This window comes from Triticum dicoccoides, chromosome 2A (assembly GCF_002162155.2).
Source record: "Triticum dicoccoides isolate Atlit2015 ecotype Zavitan chromosome 2A, WEW_v2.0, whole genome shotgun sequence".
Classification (NCBI taxonomy): domain Eukaryota; kingdom Viridiplantae; phylum Streptophyta; class Magnoliopsida; order Poales; family Poaceae; genus Triticum; species Triticum dicoccoides.
In genome coordinates, this window is record NC_041382.1 from 470,377,367 (window position 1) to 470,394,569 (window position 17,203).

Below are 17,203 nucleotides of genomic sequence, written 5' to 3' on the forward strand. Positions count from 1 at the left end.
CAAAGTGCCAAGTAGCAGCCCCCCCCCCACACACACTTTCAGTCGGCGGGCCAGAGAGGCATATCTCACCAAGATGGATCGTAAAATGGACCAAGAATAATCCACCTTGGTCATACAACCTCTCTCTTGTTGTTGGTTAAAGTGATGGTCGTCCATGCGACCCCGGAGATGGGCTAGCTCGCCAATAATCACGCAAGTAGCTAGTCCCCGAATACAACCACTACATGTGTGTGGCCCAAACATATGTATGGAGAGGTGTGTTTTTGAGTACACAATGGAACAACTTTTATGTGGCACCATGATTTCGAACTAGAAATCCCCAAATCGAGTGAGGGTTAGCTTGACGATGCATATGTATGTTACACCACACTTCAAGCCAACGACGGGGATTCATGCATGCATGCGTGCATAGTATATGGGCTAAAACTTAATTAGGTCTGAATCTCACCATGACCTATACTACGATAACACGAACCAAATGAAGAATCCGCCATGGTAACCTATCTTGTTGTCGGTCAAGGTGATCATGGATGTCCACGCGGGCCCATGAATATATAGGCCGGTTGCCGATAACCACACGAGGGAGTGTATTGTTCGAAGGCAACCAATACATGCATATGTATGGAGGTGATGCACGCATGCATGTTTGAATACCATTTCACAACATTGATGTGGCACGTGCGCCGAAAATCGTACACTCCACACACAGAGCAAGGTCGGTTCATGACGTGTTGTTGTACTAGCCACTTCGACTCGATGGGAGGGATTTATGCATACGCTGATCAAGCGCCGAACTGTATCATGCATATCATCCCAGAGCATGACCTATATATATATACCGTATTACAAGCAAAAAATCCCTTCCTAAGTGAAATTAACTTCTCTCGTTCTCAGGCACAAAGTAGTGATGGACCAAGCGGGCCCACAGATGGAAATCATCGATATCACTGATAATCGCTTAAGTGGGTGCGAGAGGAAAACCACCATCGCTTTGCATGTGGGCTAAACATATATATGTTGAATACCCAAAATGCACAATTCTTATGTGCCACATGCCTCAAAAACCATAAACCATGCACCCACACAGAGCGAGGTTCATGAAGCATACTACATATGATGGTCCCCTTCCACCCTCTTCGACGCATACTATATGCTCTTACCATAATACGTACAACCCAAAAAGAATCCTCATCAATGGTGAATTATTAACCTCTCCCGATGTAGGTCAATGTGATGCATTCATGCATCGATGATAGCCTTGTGGGCCCACAGATGGAAGCATCACAGGTGAGTTTCCTTGCTAGGATAACCACCGTGTGCATGCATGTGGCCCAAAGAGGTGTTGTGTGATGTTTGAATAGCCAATTTCACAATTTTGATGTGGAACGTGCCTCGGAAACCGAAAAGTCCCGACACTGAGTGAGGTGTACTTGTTCACAGACGCGTACGTATAGTATATATGCTAGTCCTCTCCCACCACTTCGACACGTACTATATACCACCATAACACAAACAAAAAAGATTCTACCTTGCTGGTCAAATTAACCTTGCTGCCAATTTTTCGTCAAAGTGATGGACGACGACCTCGCGGGCCTAGAGAAAGAGTCACACGCGAGTATTGAGTGTCGTGTAGGACAAGCATCGACTACATGTGGCCAAAACATGTATGTATGAAAGGGTTGTGTAATGTTTTAAATAACGAATTCATGACCCTGATGTGGCACCGGCCTGCCTAACAAAACGGCCAACCCACACGGTGGCTCACAACTCGTAGTGTACTGCGGGCCACCCGCCACCCCCAGACGCACACACCCACACACACACCGCGAATCTACCGCAACTACGATGCATGTTAAATTAATAATCCTGTGGTGAACATATGTTACCAAAGGAAGGACATTTTAATTTCGAAAAAATAGACATCATTAAGACATTTTAGTACATTAATTGATTGATTTTCTACGGGTATAATGTGCAAAAATCACATTTGAACTACATGCACACGTGACAGTGCACCTAAATGGATTGCAAAAACACATGTCTCTGACTGGGTGCATGTTTACTCCCCGTGTAACAAATTTCAAACATTGAGAATCTTGATTTTTAAATTCTAGTACATCCAAAACTTATTTGAAGTTCATGAAACTTATCGTGTTGTCATATGGACACCAATACAAAGTGGCATTATACTTTTTTGTGAAATTTGAGACCAGTTTTGATGTAATCTTTATCTAATTACAAACGGGAGATTGTAAATAATTGGGAACCAATATCCCAAACGGATTATTTATTCGAACCATGAGCATTAGACCAACAATGCATATGTGCCATGCTTCAGTTAAGCAATAAAGCGGAAGCATTGATCATCCAAATAGAAAAACAATACACATGCCGCCGCACGACCCATGTGCCCTGAGAGTGGGCGTGAGTTGACGGGATGCATGCGATCAGTCCGCCTTGCAGGCAGACCGGGAGGCGTGCGTGTATGTGTGTGAATTGACGGATGTGTGCTCGTTGCGCAGTGTTACCAGGAGGCGTGCGAGTAGTTGTGTGAAACTTTGGTAGGCATGCCAGCAGTCCGGTGTGCAGGCTCACTGGGTGGCAAGCCATCGGTTTGACCACCCCTGCCTCTCTCCCACTACTCCATATTAATGGTGCGCCAGAGCGGCCGCACCCCCCATCCTCGCCACACACACAAGCCTCTCTCTCCGCTTGCATCTTCGATGCTGCTCTCAGTCCTCAAAGCCGTTAGAGTATGAGGATGACGCTGAAGCGCACCATCGGAGGGAGTGGTGAAGCCGGCGCTGCTAAAGCACCGGAGCATGGCGTGGAGATGGAGATAGAGGTTGCCGTCACCACCGACGAGTTATCTCTGCACCCTGACATCATTGACGGCGTCGAGCTTCCACAGCCGGAAGCAGAATTCCACACCGACTCTTGTGATGACCCCGGCGACAAGTCCAACGAGGACGGACAGCTGGTTAGTCATCTATACCCATTTATCGGTCAAATAGATCATAGGGTTTCTATGGTTACTCCTGCCTCCCCCTTTTTGGAATAGAAATCCTATGGTTATGTTCTCCCAATCCATGAAATCTGAGTAAGTTTCGTCAGATCCATGTAGTGTATTGATTGTTTGAATGGTACAAGTGATAAGTGATTAGTTGTTTCATCTGTGCAAATGATTTCTGCTAGTAATCCGACTAGGGTTAGTGTTCGTGCTAATAATTCCTAGCCAGTACTTGACAATTGATTTTGAATGACCTACATATGTTTGTGCCATTATTTTCTTCAAGATTTGCCTGTATATAGACGACTATGCTTAAAAATCAAACCATAATCTCTAGATATGTATAAATAAATAGTCATAAATTCCTAATCCTACTTCAAGGCATGTAGACATTGATTTGATGCCATTTTTTTACTATTTGTATAGTGTTGTCTGACAATGTGGACAACATGGATGAAGATGGCCAGAGGAGGTACAAGAGGCAAATCCTGAGGGAGCTTTATGCGGGAAAGCATAACAGCTGTATTAGGACCTGGAACGGCGGCTATCGATGCCCATTTTGCAACCACAAGCTTTGTGGCGCGTATCTAAGTGTTCTGGCGCTTGCAAGAGGACGGGCCGTTGGCTCCTTCAAGCAGAAGTATTCTCGCAAGGTGGCACACGGCGCGTATGCCGAGTACCTGCAGAAGCTTTAGGATCGTGTCGGCATGTGAGATGAGATGTGGGATCGAACTATGTACGCTTGAGTATGCTTAATGATGGTTGAACTATGTACTTATGGTTGAACTATGCATGTGTACGTGTACGCTCATTATCTATGTCTGAGTATGTTTAATCTATGTTTACTTATGTCTAACTGTGGGATATGGATGCAATTAGTTCGGTTGATGGAATCTACCTCCGTCTTGGTTTATTGGTCCCCTTTGCAATATGTGTTAAATTTTGACCAAAGGTTTAGCTGACAAAATGTTGGTGCGGATCAGCAAATATTATATCGTTGGATGGGTATTTGAGCATAGTGTTCAATGATATAATTTTTGGTGACATGCATAAACATTTCTTAGTTAAATATTTGGTCAAAATTTGGTAAAAATTACAAAGGGGACCAATAAACCAGGACAGTGGTAGTACGTCAATCACACACGGTTCCCCAAATTGGAACCATGTGCAATGACTTTCATTTTGCCTGTTGCATCAATCACACACGGTTGGCTCTAGCAAACCGTCGCCACCAAAATTCTTTGTGGGATAGAAAACCCTCACCACCCAATTCAAAAAAGAAAACCCTCACCATCCCCACGTCACAAAAACCCTCACCCCACCCGCCACCCCCTTCAGTCCGCATTCACACCTGCACAAGCTCCTTCGCGTCTATGCATAGCACCTCCTATCAAGGCAGTAACCACTTAACTCGACATCTGCCTCCGCCACCAGGCTGCCGGCAAAGCACACCGCATTTCGCCACTTCCGCTTGACGCCGCCTATCGCCATCAACTTTCTCGATGCTACTCGCGGTTGACCCAGCTCCGCTCAGTTGGGGAATCTGCCGTACCGAGGATTCTTTCTCGTGGACAACAAGGTAACTAATTTAATGAGATATTATCTCATCTCTTATCCCAGTTCATCTGCCTCCTTTAATCACCCGGCCGAAATCAGCATGAATTCATTTTTATTCGAGCTGATTTGAGGGTTTTCTTCTGTTCATAGAGTGTGTAGTGTGCGGACACATCAGGACCTTGCGGCCTCCATAGATATTCCATCTCACCGTACCAGAGGACTTGAGGATGCGCGCGGTATGTTCAATCTCACCCTAAATCGGCCGGCATGGCCTACTTTCCTGAACATATTCTAAGTATTACTGCATTTGGATAAAAGGTGCCACATGCACCATATACGTCAAAGGGGATTTTCCCCTCTTCTTTCTATATTAGGCAAATTAATGATGTATTGTTCTTTTGATTACTCTCATATTTCCATGACATCTTGTTTACCCTATCTATATAATTATAGATTTTTGTCCTTCGATTTTGACTGTTGTACAGTTCTTTCAATTTGGGCCCATATTTGCATGTTACCATATTTTGTTTAACAATCCTACCATTTTCTGCAGCGCGTCCCTTGCTATGCAACAGAATCTGTAGTGCACAATCTTTCCCTTTACATAAATTAAGACTGCAGGGATGTCATACTGCACACAAACCATGGATTTATAGTCATTGCTACTGTAAGACTTGATGAATGTGGTGACTCCTATTTTGGCAATGGCTTTTGGAAAGAAATTTCTAAGTTCTATGAACTGAAAGCTGGCACTAGAATTGCACTGCACATAAAAGGGCCTGGTCATGAGATATATGCTAACTTCCCCAATGATATCATCCATCCAGACCTTGTTCGAAGTAAGTTTTCTTTTCAACTATCAGCATGTTGACTTACCCAACAATATCAAATGAATTGTGTAGTATTTAAGAAACCAATTGTTATTCCCTTTTCTTACTATATTCCAACCTAATAACTTCTAGGTACCAATACACTTTTCTATTGCCCTGTTTTAACTAAATATTCCCTGTACTCCCATTTCTATCAGAAAGCGCCGCTGACAAGGAGACTCCGAAGGTGGATAACGGGGCTGCCAACAAGCGGAGGCGGGGCAAGCTAGAACCACAAGCGACTCCAGCGGGCCTAGACTTCATCAGCAGCCTCCTGGATGATATGTTGACAGTCATCATCTCCCTCCTCCCAATCAAATATGGGGCACGGACAACTGTCCTTTATCGGCGGTGGCGCCCCCTATGGAACTCCAGCCCTCTCGACCTCATCGACACCCACGAGCTCTGCCATGGAAATCGCAAAAGCTTGGATGCGTTCTCCAAGATCCTCGGCAGTCACTTTGGCCCAGCCAGAGGCCCTAGAATGGGAAAGTTTCGTTCCAACGGTAAGGACCGAGCCAAGCTTGATGACTGGTCCCGATCCCCCGCCCTAGATCAGCTCGAGGAGCTCACTTTTGATGATAGGCGTATGCGCTCACTAACAAAGTCCGCGCTCTGCCTCGCGCCCATGCTACGCGTCGCCAAGTTTAGGAACTGCCATCCCCCCACCTTAATGACGCGCCCGCTCTTATTCTACCAAGACTGAAGCACCTCGAGCTCGGCGAGGTCTGCCTCTCAAACAGTGACATGGAGTGCCTGCTCCGTGGCTATACTGCACTCGAGTACCTTCGTCTTCAGGCGATCAATGGGTTGAGTACCTTGCACATCACCTCCATGACTCTCCGGACTATTTATGTGTGTTGCTGGTACGGCAGGAAGACATCACAAGATTTGTACCATTGTATGGTCATTGAGGACACACCTGCACTTGAGAGATTACTTGTAGTTGATCAAGAAGGTCCAACAAGAATCAATGTCATTTCGGTGCTGAAATTGACAGTGGTGGGGTACTCGTGTGACAAATACTCTAAACTTGTTATTGGATCCACACCCATTCAGGTACAACAGCCACCTAATACGTCTCCAACGTATCTATAATTTTTTATTGTCCATGCTATTATATTATCTGTTTTGGATGTCTAATGGGCTTTAATATGCACTTTTATATTATTTTTGGAACTAACCTATTAACCTGAGGCCTAGTGCCAGTTGTCGTTTTTTGCCTATTTCAGTGTTACGTAGAAAAGGAATATCAAACGGAATCCAAATGGAATGAAACCTTCGCGAGGATCTTTTTTGGAACAAACGTGCTACCTCTTGAGCACTTGCGTCGGTTTTCCCATGAAGAGGAAAGGGTGGTGCAGCAAAGTAGCGTAAGTATTTCCCTCAGTTTTTGAGAACCAAGGTATAAATCCAGTAGGAGGCTACGTGCGAGTCCCTCGTACCTGCACAAAACAAATAAATCCTCGCAACCAATGTGATAAGGGGTTGTCAATCCCTACACGGTCACTTACGAGAGTGAGATCTGATAGATATGATAAGATAATATTTTTGGTATTTTTATGATAAAGATGCAAAGTAAAATAAAAGGCAATGAAAATAACTAAGTATTGGAAGATTAATATGATAGAAGATAGACCCGGGGGCCATAGGTTTAACTGGTGGCTTCTCTCAAGAGCATAAGTGTTTTACGATGGGTGAACAAATTACTGTTGAGCAATTGACAGAACTTAGCATAGTTATGAGAATATCTAGGTATGATCATGTATATCGAAATCACGTCCGAGACAAGTAGACCGACTCCTGCCTGCATCTACTACTATTACTCCACACATCGACTGCTATCCAGCATGCATCTAGAGTATTAAGTTCATAAGAACAGAGTAACGCCTTAAGCAAGATGACATGTTGTAGAGGGATAAACTCATGCAATATGATGAAAACCCCATCTTGTTATCCTCGATGGCAACAATACAATACATGCCTTGCTGCCCCTACTGTTACTGGGAAAGGACACCGCATGATTGAACCCAAAGCTGAGCACTTCTCCCATTGCAAGAAAGATCAATCTAGTAGGCCAAACCAAACTGATAATTCGAAGAGACTTGCAAAGATAACCAATCATACATAAAAGAATTCAGAGAAGATTCAAATATTGTTCATAGATAAACTTGATCATAAACCCGCAATTCATCGGTCTCAACAAACACACCGCAAAAGAAGATTACATCGAATAGATCTCCACAAGAGAAGGGGAGAACTTTGTATTGAGATCCTAAAAGAGAGAAGAAGCCATCTAGCTAATATCTACGGACCCGAAGGTCTGAGGTAAACTACTCACACTTCATTGGAGAGGCTATGGTGTTGATGTAGAAGCCCTCTGTGATCGATACCCCCTCCGGTGGACCTCCGGAACTGGCCCCAAGATGGGATCTCGTGGATACAGAAAATTACAGCGGTGGAATTAGGGATTTGGCTCCGTATCTGATCGTTTGGGGGTACGTAGGTATATATAGGAGGAAGAAGAACGTCGGTGGAGCAACAGGGGGCCCATGAGGATGGAGGGCGCGCCTGGGGGGGGATAGGCGTGCCCCCTACCTCGTGGCCTCCCTGTTGGTTTCTTGACGTAGGGTCCAAGTCTCCTGGATCTTGTTCGTTCCAAAAATCACATTCCCGAAGGTTTCATTCCGTTTGGACTCCATTTGATATTCCTTTTCTTCGAAACCCTAAAATAGGCACAAAAAACAACAATTCTGGGCTGGGCCCCCGGTTAGTAGGTTAGTCCCAAAAATAATATAAAATTGGATAATAAAGCCCAATAATGTCCAAAACAAAAGATAATATAGCATGGAGCAATCAAAAATTATAGATACGTTGGAGACGTATCAAGCATCCCCAAGCTTAATTCCTGCTCGTCCTCGAGTAGGTAATTGATATAAACATAATTTTTGATGTGGAATGCTACTTGGAATATTTTCAATGTAATTCTTCTTAATTGTGGTATGAATATTCAGATCCGAAAGATTCAAGACAAAAGTTTAATATTGACATAAAAATAATAATACTTCAAGCATACTAACTAAGCAATTATGTCTTCTCAAAATAACATGGCCAAAGAAAGTTATCCCTACAAAATCATATAGTCTGGCTATGCTCTATCTTCACCACAGAAAGTATTTAGATCATGCACAACCCCGATGACAAGCCAAGCAATTGTTTCATACTTTTGACATTCTCAAACTTTTTCAATCTTCAAGCAATACACGAGCGTGAGCCATGGACATAGCACTTTAGGTGGAATAGAATGGTGGTTGCGGAGAAGACAAAAAGGGAAAAGATAGTGTCACATCAACTAGGTGTATCAACGGGCTATGGAGATGCCCATCAATAGATATCAATGTGAGTGAGTAGGAATTGCCATGCAACGGATGCACTAGAGCTATAAGTATATGAAAGCTCAAAATGAAACTAAGTGGGTGTGCATCCAACTTGCTTGCTCACGAAGACCTAGGGCATTTTGAGGAAGCCCATCATTGGAATATGCAAGCCAAGTTCTATAATGAAAAATTCCCACTAGTATATGAAAGTGATAACAAAGGAGACTCTCTATCATGAAGATCATGGTGCTACTTTGAAGCACAAGTGTGGTAAAAGGATATTAGCATTGTCCCTTCTCTCTTTTTCTCTCATATATTTTTTTGGGCCTTTTCTCTTTTTATGGCCTCTTTTTTTCGTCCGGAGTCTCATCCCGACTTGTGGGGGAATCATACTCTCTATCATCCTTTCCTCACTGGGACAATGCTCTAATAATAATGATCATCACACTTTTATTTTCTTACAACTCAAGAATTACAACTCGATACTTAGAACCAAATATGACTCTATATGAATGCCTCCGGCGGTGTACCGGGATATTCAATGACTCATGAGTGACATGTATGAAAGAATTATGAACGGTGGCTTTATCACAAATACAATGTCAACTACATGATCATGCAAAGCAATATGATAATGATGGAGCGTGTCATAGTAAACGGAACGGTGGAAAGTTGCATGGAAATATATATCGGAATGGCTATGGAAATGCCATGATAGGTAGGTATGGTGGCTGTTTTGACGAAGGTATATGGTGGGTGTCTGATACCGGTAAACGGTGCGCGGTATTAGAGAGGCTAGCAATGGTGGAAGGGTGAGAGTGCGTATAATCCATGGACTCAACATTAGTCATAAAGAACTCATATACTTATTGCAAAAATCTACAAGTTATCAAAGGAAAGTATTACGGGCATGCTCCTAGGGGGATAGATTGGTAGGAAAAGACCATCGCTCGTCACCGACCGCCACTCATAAGGAAGAAAATCAATAAATAAATCATGCTCCTACTTCATCACATAATGGTTCACCATACGTGCATGCTACGGGAATCACAAACTTTAACACAAGTATTTATCAAATTCACAACTACTCAACTACCATGACTCTAATATCACCATCTCCATATCTCAAAACAATTATCAAGTATCAAACTTCTCATAGTATTCAACACACTCATAAGAGAATTTTATTATTAATCTTGTATACCTAGCATATTAGGATTATTTAAGCAAATTACCATTCTATTTAAGACTCTCAAAATAATCTAAGTGAAGCATGAGAGATAAAAAGTTTCTATAAAACAAATCCACCACCGTGCTCTAAAAGATATAAGTGAAGCACTAGAGCAAAACTATATAACTCATGGAGTATTCTAATAATTTACGAATCATGTGTGTCTCTCTCAAAAGGTGTGTAAAGCAAGGATGATTGTGGTAAACTAAAAAGCAAAGACTCAAATCATACAAGACGCTCCAAGCAAAACACATATGATGTGGTGAATAAAAATATAGCTCCAAGTAAAGTTACCGATAGAAGTAGACAAAGACGGGATGCCTTCCAGGGCATCCCCAAGCTTTGGCTTTTAGGTGTCCTTAGATTACCTTGGGGGTGCCATGGTAATCACCAAGCTTAGGCTCTTGCCACTCCTTGTTCCATAATCCATCAATTCTTTACCCAAAACTTGAAAACTTCACAACACAAAACTTAAAGTAGAAAATCTCGTGAGCTCCGTTAGCGAAAGAAAACAAAAGACCACTTCAAGGTAATGTAATGAACTCATTATTTATTTATATTGGTGTTAAACCTACTGTATTACAACTTCTCTATGGTTTATAAACTATTTTACTAGCCATAGATTCATCAAAATAAGCAAACAACACACGAAAAACAGAATCTGTCAAAAACAGAACAGTCTGTAGTAATCTATAGCTAGCGCAAGATATGGAACCCCAAAAATTCAATAATAAATTTCTGGACGTGAGGAATTTAACTATTAATCATCTTAAAAAAGAATTAACTAAATAGCACCTTCCAAATTAAAATTGCAGCAGTTCTCGTGAGCGCTAAAGTTTCTGTTTTTTAGAGCAAGATTAACAAGACTTTCCCCAAGTCTTCCCAACAGTTCTACTTGGCACAAACACTAATTAAACACAGAAAACACTACCATAACAGAGGCTAGATAAATTATTTATTACTAAACAGGAGCAAAAAGCAAGGAATAAAAATAAAATTGGGTTGCCTCCCAACAAGCGCTATCGTTTAACGCCCCTAGCTAGGCATAAAAAGCAAGGATAGATCTAGGTACTGCCATAATAGTAAGATAGATCATTAAAACTCATTTCATATTATCTACATTCAGCAGAAAGTTTTCTTTGAGGCAAGCAAAAGTAATCAAAAGGGATAAATTTAATGGGATAAAGGTCCCCAAGATCAACTTTGGGAGGTATAGGTTCCTCCTTTGGCCCTTCGTATTGCACCACCAATTCATCATTATATGCATTCTTTTGACAGAACTTTTTGAGCCTATACTCAAGAGAATATCCTAGTTCATTATTTCGAATGGCCAAATCATCATTAAGTTCAGAAATTCTATCAACTAAAACATTGGTAGGAACCCTTTTTCTAAGATTTTCATTGAAAGCAACATAGTCTAGAGATTGAAAACGCATGATTTCGTCTTGATCAAAAAGGATAGCCTCTATGGGAGGACGGAAAGCGTCCACCCTATAATGCACAAAGATTTATTTCACCTCTTTTATTATGAATCTAAACTCATGAGCCAAAAAGATAGTAGCGGCATGCTTAACAGAAGAATGCTCAATATTAGAAAATTCAAGGAAAATCCTTTGTATGCAAGGGTGCATGTGCATGAATTGTCTTTCAAGTTCAACTACAAGCATGGAAATAGCGTCTGCAAGACTAGTAGTTCTATAAAGGATAGAACTACCCATAGAAGGTAAAGCACCGGCACAAGTAAAGAAATATTGGATAACTCCTTTTCCAATAATATTACCACTACCAATACGCAATTTTTTTGTATGTAAGATAGGGGGTTCTTCAGCTGGAGCATTAGAATTTTTCATGATATTATTATTGTCCATATCGACAATAATTTCCCCAATTTCAGACATAATGGCAGAAAGTGCAAAAGGCAAAGAGAGGCAAATAGAGAAAGAGAGGGAGGATAGAGAGAGACGGCGAATAAAACGGCAAGGGTGAAGTGGGGGAGAGGAAAACAAGAGGCAAATGGCAAATAATGTAATGCGGGAGATAAGGGTTTGTGATGGGTACTTGGTATGTTGACTTTTGCGTAGACCTCTCCGGCAACGGCGCCAGAAATCCTTCTTGCTACCTCTTGAGCACTTGCGTTGGTTTTCCCTTGAAGAGGAAAGGATGGTGCAGCAAAGTTGCGTAAGTATTTCCCTCAGTTTTTGAGAACCAAGGTATCAATCCAGTAGGAGGCTACACGCGAGTCCCTCGTACCTGCACAAAACAAATAAATCCTCGCAACCAACGCGATAAGGGGTTGTCAATCCCTACACGGTCACTTACGAGAATGAGATCTGATAGATATGATAAGATAATTTTTTTGGTATTTTTATGATAAAGATGCAAAGTAAAATAAAAAGGCAATGAAAATAACTAAGTATTGGAAGATTAATATGATAGAAGATAGACCCGGGGGCCATAGGTTTCACTAGTGGCTTCTCTCAAGAGCATAAGTATTTTACGGTGGGTGAACAAATTACTGTTGAGCAATTGAAAAAATTGAGCATAGTTATGAGACTATCTAGGTATGATCACGTATATAGGCATCACGTCCGAGACAAGTAGACCGACTCCTACGTGCATCTACTAGTATTACTCCACACATCGAGCGCTATCCTACATGCATCTAGAGTAGTAAGTTCATAAGAACAGAGTAACGCCTTAAGCAAGATGACATGATGTAGAGGGATAAACTCATGCAATATGATGAAAATCCCATATTGTTATCCTCGATGGCAACAATACAATACATGCCTTTCCGCCCCTACTTCACTGGGAAAGGACACCACAAGATTAAACCCAAAGCTAAGCACTTCTCCCATTGCAAGAAAGATCAATCTAGTGGGCCAAACCAAACTGATAATTCAAAGAGACTTGCAAAGATAACCAATCATACATAAAAGAATTAAGAGAATATTAAAATATTGTTCATAGATAAACTTGATCATAAACCCAAAATTCATCGGTCTCAACAAACACAACACAAAAGAAGATTACATGGAATAGATCTCCACAAGAAAGGGGGAGAACTTTGTATTGAGATCGAAAAAGAGAGAAGAAGCCATCTAGCTAATAACTATGGACCCGAAGCTCTGAGGTAAACTACTCACACTTCATCGGAGAGGCTATGGTGTTGATCTAGAAGCCCTCTGTGATCGATGCCCCTTCCGGCGGAGCTCCGGAATAGGCCTCAAGATGGGATCTTGTGGATACAGAAAGTTACGGCGGTGGAATTAGGGTTTTGGCTCCGTATCTCATCGTTTGGGGGTACGCAGGTATATATAGGATGAAGAAGTATGTCGGTGGAGGAACAGGGGGCCCACGAGGGTGGAGGGCGCACCTTGGGGGGGGGGGGTAGGCGCGCCCCCTACCTCATGGCCTCCCTGTTGGTTGCTTGACGTAGGGTCCAAGTCTCCTGGATCTTGTTCGTTCCAAAAATCATGTTCCCGAAGGTTTCATTCCATTTGGACTCCGTTTGATATTCCTTTTCTTCGAAACCCTAAAATAGGCAAAAAAAACAACAATTCTGGGCTGGGCCTCTAGTTAATAGGTTAGTCCCAAAAATAATATAAAAGTGGATAATAAAGCCCAATAATGTCGAAAACAGAAGATAATATAGCATGGCGCAATGAAAAATTATAGATACGTTGGAGACGTATCAAGCATCCCCAAGCTTAATTCCTGCTCGTCCTCGAGTAGGTAAATGATAAAAAAAATTGATGTGGAATGCTACTTGGCATATTTTCAATGTAATTCTTCTTAATTGTGGTATGAATATTCAGATCCAAAAGATTCAAGACAAAAGTTTAATATTGACATAAAAATAATAATACTTCAAGCATACTAACTAAGCAATTATGTCTTCTCAAAATAACATGGCCAAAGAAAGTTATCCCTAAAAAATCATATAGTCTGGCTATGCTCTATCTTCACCACACAAAGTATTTAAATCATGCTCAACCCCGATGACAAGCCAAGCAATTGTTTCATAGTTTTGACATTCTCAAACTTTTTCAATCTTCACGCAATACATGAGCGTGAGCCATGGACATAGCACTTTAGGTGGAATAGAATGGTGGTTGTGGAGAATACAAAAAGGGAGAAGATAGTCTCACATCAACTAGGCGTATCAACGGGCTATGGAGATGCCCATGAATATATATCAATGTGAGTGAGTAGGGATTGCCATGCAACGGATGCACTAGAGCTATAAGTATATGAAAGCTGAAAAAGAAACTAAGTGGGTGTGCATCCAACTTGCTTGCTCACGAATACCTAGGGCATTTTTAGGAAGCCCATCATTGGAATATGCAAGCCAAGTTCTATAATGAAAAATTCCCACTAGTATATGAAAGTGATAACAAAGGAGACTCTCTATCATGAAGATGATGGTGCTACTTTGAAGCAAAAGTGTGCTAAAAGGATAGTAGCATTGTCCCTTTTCTCTTTTTCTCTCATATATATTTTTTATTTGGGCCTTTTCTCTTTTTTTATTGCCTCTTTTTTTCGCCTGGAGTCTCATCCCGACTTGTGGGGGAATCATAGTCTCCATCATCCTTTCCTCACTATGACAATGCTCTAATAATGATGATCATCACACTTTTATTATCTTACAACTCAAGAATTACAACTTGATACTTAGAACAAAATATGACTATATGAATGCCTCCGGGGATGTGCCGGGATATGCAATGACTCATGAGTGACATGTATGAAAGAATTATGAACGGTGGCTTTGCCACAAATACAATGTCAACTACATGATCATGTAAAGCAATATGACAATGATGGAGCATGTCATAGTAAATGGAACGGTGGAAAGTTGCATGGCAATATATCTCGGAATACCTATGGAAATGCAATGATAGGTAGGTATGGTGGCTGTTTTGAGCATGGTATATGGTGGGTGTATGATACCGGCAAAAGGTGTGCGGTATTAGAGAGGCTAGCAATGGTGGAAGGGTGAGAGTGCGTATAATCCATGGACTCAACATTAGTCATAAAGAACTCATATACTTATTGCAAAAATCTACAAGTTATCAAAGCAAAGTATTATGTGCATGCTCCTCGGGGGATATATTGGTAGGAAAAGACGATCGCTCGTCCCCGACCGCCACTCATAAGGAAGACAATCAATAAATAAATCGTGCTCCTACTTCATCACATAACGGTTCACCATACGTGCATGCTACGGGAATCACAAACTTTAACACAAGTATTTCTCAAATTCACAACTACTCAACTACCATGACTCTAATATCACCATCTCCATATCTCAAAACAATTATCAAGTATCAAACTTGTCATAGTATTCAACACACTCATATGAGAATTTTATTATTAATCTTTTATACCGAGAATATTAGGATTATTTAAGCAAATTACCATGCTATTTAACACTCTCAAAATAATCTAAGTGAAGCATGAGAGATCAAAAGTTTCTATAAAACAAATCCACCACCGTGCTCTAAAAGATATAAGTGAAGCACTAGAGAAAAACTATATAACTCAAAAGATATAAGTGAAGCACATAGAGTATTCTAACAATTTCTGAATCATGTGTGTCTCTGTCAAAAGGTGTGCACAGCAAGGATGATTGTGGTAAACTAAAAAGCAAAGACTCAAATCATACAATATGCTCCAAGCAAAACACATATCATGTGGTGAATAAAAATATAGCTCCAAGTAAAGTTACCGATAGAAGTAGACGAAGAGGGGATGCCTTCCGGGGCATCCCCAAGCTTTGGCTTTTAGGTGTCCTTAGATTATCTTGGGGGTGCCATGGGCATCCCCAAGCTTAGACTCTTGCCACTCCTTGTTCCATAATCCATCAAATCTTTACCCAAAACTTGATAACTTCACAACACAAAACTTAAAGTAGAAAATCTCGTGAGCTCCGTTAGCGAAAGAAAACAAAAGACCACTTCAAGGTACTGTAATTAACTCATTCTTTATTTATATTGGTGTTAAACCTACTGTATTCCAACTTCTCTATGGTTTACAAACTATTTTACTAGCCATAGATTCATCAAAATAAGCAAACAACACACAAAAAACAGAATCTGTCAAAAACAGAATAGTCTGTAGTAATCTGAAGCTAGCGCAATATCTGTAAACCCAAAAGTTCTATCTTAAATTTCTGGACGTGAGGAATTTATCTATTAATCATATGCTAAAAGAATTAACTAAATATCACCTTCCAAATAAAAATGTTTCTGTTTTTTACAACAAGATTAACAACACTTTCCCCAAGTCTTCCCGACGGTTCTACTGGGCACAAACACTAATTAAACACAAAAAACACAACCAAAACAGAGGATAGATAAATTATTTATTAATAAACAGGAGAAAAAAGCAAGGAATAAAAATAAAATTGGGTTGCCTCCCACCAAGCGCTATCGTTTAATGCCCCTAGCTAGGCATAAAAAGCAAGGATAGATCTAGGTATTGCCATAATAGTAAGATAGATCATTAAAAATCATTTCATATTCCCTTTGAGGCAAGCAAAATTAATCAAAAGGGCTAAATTTAATGGGACAAAAGTCCCGAAGATCAACTTTGGGAGGTATAGGTTCCTCCTTTGGCCATTCGTGTTGCACCACCAATTCATCATTATATGCATTCTTTTGACAGAACTTTGTGAGCCTATACTCAAGAGAATATCCTAGTTCATTATTTAGAATGTCCAAATCATCATTAAGTTCAGAAATTCTATCAACTAAAACATTGGTAGGAACCCTTTTTCTAAGATTTTCATTGAAAGCAACATAGTCTAGAGACTGAAAATGCATTATTTCTTCTTGATCAAAAAGGATAGCCTCTATGGGAGGACGGAAAGCATCCACCCTATAACGCGCAAAGATTTGTTTGGCCTCTTTTATTATGAATATAAACTCATGAGCCAAAAGGATAGTAGCGGCACGCTTAATAGAAGAATGCCCAATATTAGAAAATTCTAGGAAAATGCATTGTATGCAAGGGTGGATGTGCATGAATTGTCTTTTAGGTTCAACTACAAGCATGGCAATAGCGTCCGCAAGAGTACTATTTCATGAAGGATAGAACTACCCATAGAAGGTAAAGCACCGGCAAAAGTAAAGAATTCTTGGATAACTCCTTTTCC